Here is a 7,383-nt window from a genome sequence, read left to right as displayed (position 1 = left end):
CGCACTGGGCATGCCCGGGCCGCACGGGGCCGCTGGGAAGTTGGGCGGGCGCCGAGTTCAGCCGCCCAGGAGGAGGGGGGCGGGGCCACGGCGGAGGAGGGGCGGGGCTACGTGCGGACGCAGCCTGGAAATGCCGGCGGTGCGCAGAACCGGTTCCGCGCGCCTGGTCTGTCAGCGCCGCTTTCCCGGACGCTGTTCCTCCACCGTCGCCCGGTTGCCCTCCTTCCTGATCCAGTATCTATTAACAGTTCTTTGCTCTCTCTTTTTTACTTCTCCGAGGTTGCCTGTCTTTCTTTTATAAAGCCTAACAACGGAACAAGAAGATGCAGAAGTCATTTTGATCTATTTGGTTAGAGATTTCCTATAACCAAAGACTACTAAGGAATGCTGGGTTTAAATCAAGCTCATTCACCTATTAAGAATAAAATGACTAAGAATAGGTCAGTGGGCCTTCCCTGGTGGTCCGGTGGCTGAGGCTCCCGCGCTCCCAACGCAGCGGATAAGGGTTTGATCCCTGGTCAGGGAACTAGATCTCACATGCCACAGCTAAAATCTGCTCCTGCTGCTGCTGCTAAGTCGCTTCAGTCGTGTCCGACTCTCTGCGACCCCATAGACGGCAGCCCACCAGGCTCCACCGTCCCTGGGATTCTCCAGGCAAGAACACTGAAGTGGGTTGCCATTCCCTTCTCCAATGCATGAAAGTGAAAAATGAAAGCGAAGTCACTCAGTCGTGTCAGACTCTTCGCGACCCCATGGACCACAGCCCACCAGGCTCCTCCATCCAGGGGATTCTCCAGGCAAGAGTACTGGAGTGGATTGCCATTGCCTTCTCCAACTAAAATCTGGCGCAGCCAAATAAATAAATAAATATTAAAAAAAAAAAAATAAGAAGAATAGGTCAAGCTGCCATGCAGTTTAGCTGCATTAGACTTTGTCTTCTGGCAGCACAGTGTTGGCTGAGATGAAAACGGTCAAGTAAATAGAAATGAAACTGTTTTCACCTCTGAGGCCCCACTCTGTCTACCCCAGGGCGTCGAACCATCAAGCCTGACTTATAACCTTTTTCTCCCCTGTTCCCAACTTCCTGTATCTCTCACTCCACATATTTTTTCTTTCCATTTCCGTTTTCCTTCACCTCTAGGTGTGCTTAGAGCTGCTCTGCTCAGGCCACCAATAGAATCAGAATTTTACAACTAGAAGCTATTCAGTATAATCTTACATAGTGTAAGCCCAGATGTCTTCTGACTTACTCAAGGTCAGTGACAAATACCCAGACCTCTTGACTCTCCTTGAGTTAGTTACTGACCTCTTCTTCCCTGACCAACTTCCAGCCCCATTCCAGAATAGCCAAGACCCCTACCCTGAGCCTGTGGAAACTACCGGGAAGACTGTCCCGGAGTAGAAACTAACAAGATGGGAGAAGAAAACTAAGTGTTGAGAATAGCACAAGCCTCTGAAATAAAGAGCCAACCTGGAATTTATATATGTAAACCCCTTGGGAGGGGAACTTTTTTCTTATTTGTTTTGCCTTGGCAATAATTTCATTTTCACTAAGAATAGATCTATGAATATCCAGTCAAGTTTCCTTTTCTTATAAATCTACTGCTTGATTTTTTCCACAATTAAAGAGAATGGAAAGGTGGAGCAGGAAGAGGTCTCATCTCACTTGCCTTCCCTCTCAGGATGCCTGTTTCGTGTTGCCTGATAAATTGTTTCATGTATGTTGTCTGTTTTACTTAATGCATTTATTTTATTTTTTGGCTATACCTCACAGTTTGCAGGATCTTAGTTACCCAACCAGAGAGAGAACCTGCACCCCTTGCAGTGGAAACATGGAGTCTTAACCACACCAGGGAAGTCCCTGTGTTGTCTGTTTTTGTATTGTTTCAAATGGAAAGTGAATTCAGGTCCTGTTACTGCATTGTGGCCAGGAAAGGAATTCCCCTTCCTACTTAATTTGAGTCATAATTACTCTGCAGGGCTTCATAGGTGGCGCTAGTTGTAAAGAACCCTCCTGCCAATGCAGGAGATATAAGAGACTCGGGTTCAATCCCTGGGTTGGGAAGATGCCCTGGAAAAGGGAATGGCAACCCACTCCAGTATTCTTGCCTGGAGAGTTCCATGCACAGAGAAGCCTGGCGGGCTAAGGTCCATGGGGTTGCAAAAGAGTTGGACATGACTGAGTGAGTTAACACTTAAAGTCATCACAAAGAGGAGACAATCCTAAACTTCCTTTTTGTCACAAGAGTAAATATCTTCAACTATTTGTTATAAGGAACTACATAGAAATGATTTTTATTTCTTTTGGAACTTAATTTTGATTAAAATATAAGCAGGTCATCTGCTGAGTCTTAGCTATCTTGTTATAAAGAGATTTAAGTGGTTTAATGATAAACTGATTATTGTAATTATTACAGTAGCAGTGATTCCTCCAAGCTGCAGCCTTTCTCAAAAGTGTGAATTTAACTGCTTTATATAAAATGGATAACTAATAAGGACCTACTGTAGAGGATAGGAAACGCTGCTCAATGTTCTGTGGCACCCTAAATGGAAGGGGAGCTCGGGGGAGAACCAATACATGTATATGTATGGCTGAGTTGCTCTGCCATGCACCTGAAACATGTCATGGTCCGGGTGCAGGTTGGAAAAGAATTTCCAGACATGAGGCAGAGTGAAAGAAGAAACAAGTTTATTAGAGTGGTGAGGGGAGAGTTGCTGCCAGCACAGGGGGCCAGCTTCCTGATAGTCAGAGAGAGCTGATGTTGAACAGGGGTCCTTGATTCATTTTTGTACCCAGGGTGTAAGGAGCGGGATAGGGGTCTTGGATGAGGCAGTTATATGGGAGGGAGGGCGGGAGAGAAAGACATACCTTCTCCCTATATGCGGGAGGAGAGGAGACAGGTTATGGTGGTCAGGAGGACCTGAAATTGATTAAGAGTTACAACATTGGGGATGGGAGGGAAGGATAATAAAGGTCTGGTTTTTCCATTCCTGTATTCCAAGACCCTCCTTGGTTTTATCTGCTCTTTCCTCCTTCAGTTCAGTTCGTTGCTCAGTCATGTCCGACGCTTTGGACATATTGGACGCCAGCCTTCTCTGTCCAACACCAACTCACAGGAGTTTGCTAAAACTCATATCCATCGAGTTGGTGATATCATCCAGCCATCTCATCCTCTGTCGCCCCCCTCTCCTCCCACCTTCAATCTTCCCCAGCATCAGGGTCTTTTCCAGTGAGTCAGTTCTTCACATCAGGTGGCCAAATATTGGAGTTTCAGTTTCAGCATCAGTCCTTCCAATGAATATTCAGGACTGATTTCCATTAGGATGCACTGGTTGGATATCCTTGCAGTCCAAGGGACTCAAGAGTCTTCTCCAACCTCAGTTCAAAAGCATCAATTCTTTGGTGCTCAGCTTTCTTTATAGTCCAACTCTCACATATATACATGACTACTGGAAAAACCATAGCTTTGACTAGATGCATCTTTCTTCACAAAGTAATGTCTCTGTTTTTTAATATGCTGTCTAGGTTGGTCAGAACTTTTCTTCCAAAGAGCAAGCATCTTTTAATTTCATGGCTGCAGTCACCATCTGCAGTGATTTTGGAGCCCAAAAAAATAAAGTCTGTCACTGTTTCCGCTGTTTCCCCATCTATTTGCCATGAAGTGATAGGACCAGATGCCATGATCTTAGTTTTCTGAATGTTGAGTTTTAAGCCAACTTTTTCACTCTCCTCTTTCACTTTCATCAAGAGGCTCTTCAGTTCCTCTTAGCTTTCTGCCATAATGGTGGTGTCATCTGCATATCTGAGGTTATTGATATTTCTCCCTGCAATCTTGATTCCAGCTTATGTTTCATCCAGCCCAGTGTTTCTCTTGATGTACTCTGCATGTAAGTTAAATAAGTAGGGTGACAATATACAACCTTGATGTACACCTTTCCCAATTTGGAACCTGTCTGTTGTTCCATGTCCAGCTCTAACTGTTGCTTCTTAACCTGCATAGATTTCTCAGGAGGAAGGTCAGGTGATTTGGTATTCCCATCTCTTGAAAAATCTTCCACAGTTTGTTGTGATCCACACAGTCAAAGGCTTTGGCATAGTCAGTAAAGCAGAAGTAGACATTTTTCTGGAACTTTCTTGCTTTTCTGATGATCCAGCAGATGTTGGCAATTTGATCTCTGGTCCCTTTGCCTTTCCTAAATCCAACTTGAACATCTGGAAGTTCTCGGTTCACGTACTGCTGAAGCCTGGCTTGGAGAATTTTAAGTATTATTTTGCTAGTGTTCATGATGAGTGCAATTGTGCAGTAGTTTGAACATTCTTTGGCATTGCCTTTCTTTGGGATTGGAATGAAAACTGACCTTTTCCAGTCCTGTGGCCACTGTTGAGTTTTCCAAATTTGGTGGCATATTGAGTGCAGGAGTTTCACAGCATCATCTCTTAGGATTTGAAATCCATCACCTCCACTAGCTTTGTTCCTAGTAATGCTTCCTAAGGCCCACTTGACTTCAAATTCTAGAATGTCTGACTCTAGGTGAGTGATCACACCATTGTGATTATCTGGGTCATGAAGATCTTTTGTGTATAGTTCTTCTGTGTGTTCTTGCCACCTCTTCTTAATATCTTCTGCTTTTGTTAAGTCCATACCATCTACGACCTTTATTGTGCCCTTCTTTGCGTGAAATGTTCCCTTGGTATTGCTAATTTTCTTGAAGAGATCTCTAGTCTTTCCCATTCTATTGTTTTCCTCTATTTCTTTGCATTGATCACTGAGGAAGGCTTTCTTATCTCTCCTTGCTATTCTTTGGAACTCTGCATTCAAATGGGTATATCATTCCTCTTCTTCATTGCCTTTCGTGTTTCTTCATTTCATAGCTTTTTGTAAGGCCTCCTCAGACAATCGTTTTGCCTTTTTGCATTTCTTTTTCTTGGGGATGGTCTTGATCCCTGACTCCTCTACAGTGTCACAAATCTCCATCCATAGTTCTTCAGGCACTCTGTCTATCAGATCTAATCCCTTGAATCTATTTCTCACTTCCACTGTATAACTGTAAGGATTTGATTTAGGTCATACCTGCATTGGAAAAGACCCTGATGCTGGGAGGGATTGGGAGCAGAAGGAGAAGGGGACAACAAAGGATGAGATGGCTGGATGGCATCACCGACTCGATGCACATGAGTTTGGATGAACTCCGGGAGTTGGTGATGGACAGGGAGGCCTGATGTGCTGCGACTCTTGGGGTCACAAAGAGTTGGACACGACTGAGCAACTGAACTGAACTGAATGGTCTAGTGGTTTTCCCTACTTTTTTCAATTTAAATCTGATTTTAGCAATAAGGAGTTCATGATCTGAGCCACAGTAAGCTCCGGGTCTTTTTTTTATTTTCTGACTATATAGAACTTCTACCATCTTTGGCTGCAAAGAATATAATCAATCTGATTTCGATATTGACGATCCGGTGATGTCCATGTGTAGAGTCTTGTCTCGTGTTGTTGGAAGAGGGTGTTTGCTATGACCAGTGCACTCTCTTGGCAAAACTCTATTAGCTTTTCCCCTGCTTTATTCTGTACTCCAAGGCCGAATTTGCCTGTTACTCCAGGTATCTCTTGACTTCCTATTTTGCATTCTTTTGTCCTTGGGTCACCACGAAGCTGTCACAACATTGTTAATCCACTATGCTTCAATATAAAGTAAGAAGTTTTAAAAATAAATAAATGCCCAAAAAGTGTGAGTTTAGAAAGAATTTAATAGGTGAATCTAACTTGCCTGATGAAGGGCATTTTACAAATTCCAACATGTATAACACAATCTAGATTTTAAAAACAGTAACAATTATACCTTACATTTTTAAAGAGCTCTTGCATACTTATTGAATATTGGGTGTCATCCATGAAACAAGTAGAAGGTGTATTATTTTCCTAATTGTATTTTTGTGTAATTATTTATTTTGTGCAATAATTGTGTATTATTGTGTATTATTTTCCTTACTGAGGAAGCCTTGTGGCAGAGCACTGAACTCAGAAGACTTGATCTCCAGTCTAACCTCAAGCCTTAGTCTCCATAACACAGGGCTGCTAAATGGGATCTATGTGAAAGTCCCTTCTAACTCCGTACTTTCTTGATTTAGTGAATTGATGTCAATACTAGCTCCAGAAGCCATAAATCCTAGTTTCAAGCCTTAGAATATTCTAGGGGAGAGACATTAGTACTATAATTTATTAGGTATCTACTATGTACCAGACCTTTCCCATTTATTATTTCACAACCATCTAAGTGTCATAATTGATTTAGGAAAAAAGAATCCAACCTGGTTTGCCAGGTTCCCAGAACACTGTCTTTTTAAAAACATATTTATTTGTGTTTATTTATTTGGCTACACCGGGTCTTAATTGTGGCATGCAGGATGCATATGGGATCTAGTTCCATACGGGATCTGTTTACTACTATTGGCAGGACCAGAGATCTAACCTGGGGACCCTGCATTGGGAGCACAGAGTCTTAGCTACTGGACTACCAGGGAAGTCCCTCATGCTTTTCTCCTTACCACACCTGCCTTCCCTTATGGCTCACAAGGCCACTCAGTTAAATTAGGGCTTTGTGTATCACCACTAAAGTAGCACCCCTCAAATTCAAAACCCATCACCTGGAGATCTTGCTAAATAGATTCTCATTCAGTTCATCTTGGGTAAAGGTGAAGACTGCATGTCTAACAAGCTCCCAGACATATAAGCATTTACCTAGTGCCTATTCTGTATCTATTGGTTGGCCAAAAGGTTCATTCGGGTTTCTCTGTAAGATGTCATGGGAAAACCTAAACAAACTTTTTGGCCAACCCAGTACCTATCTTGGCTATGTGTTTGCCCTCAATTTGCTTCCCTCCAGTGGGGCTTCCCAGGTGGCGCTAGTGGTAAAGAACCCACCTGCCAACGCAGGAGATATAAGATGCAGGTTTGATCCCTGGGTTGGAAAGATCCCCTGGAGGAGGGCATGGCAACCCACTCCAGTATTCTTGCCTGGAGAATCCCATGAAGAGAGGAGACTGGCGGGTATATAGGGTCACAAAAGTCAGACAGAACTGAAGTGACTTAGCACGCACATGCTTCCCTCCAGTGGGAAAACAGACAAGAAAATGCAATGGGATAAACGCAAAGTCTCGAGGGACAATGAGGAATTAGCAAAGAGAACAAAGGATGGCAAGGGAATTCTACTCAAAGAAAAAAACACCAGCAAAGCTACCCAGAGTATTTAGAGCACTGTAATTTGTCCATTATGGCCGGAATAGAAGAGGAGGAGAAATGGCAAGAGATAAACTTCCTATTTACTGAGTGCCCTCGATTTGCCAGACTCTTTTCAAGTAATAGGATTTAGTGGTAAGCAAGACAG

The sequence above is a fragment of the Bison bison genome, unplaced genomic scaffold (genome assembly GCF_000754665.1).
Source record: "Bison bison bison isolate TAMUID 2011002044 unplaced genomic scaffold, Bison_UMD1.0 scf7180017864506, whole genome shotgun sequence".
Lineage (NCBI taxonomy): Eukaryota > Metazoa > Chordata > Mammalia > Artiodactyla > Bovidae > Bison > Bison bison.
Note: the sequence above shows the minus strand (reverse complement) of the source record.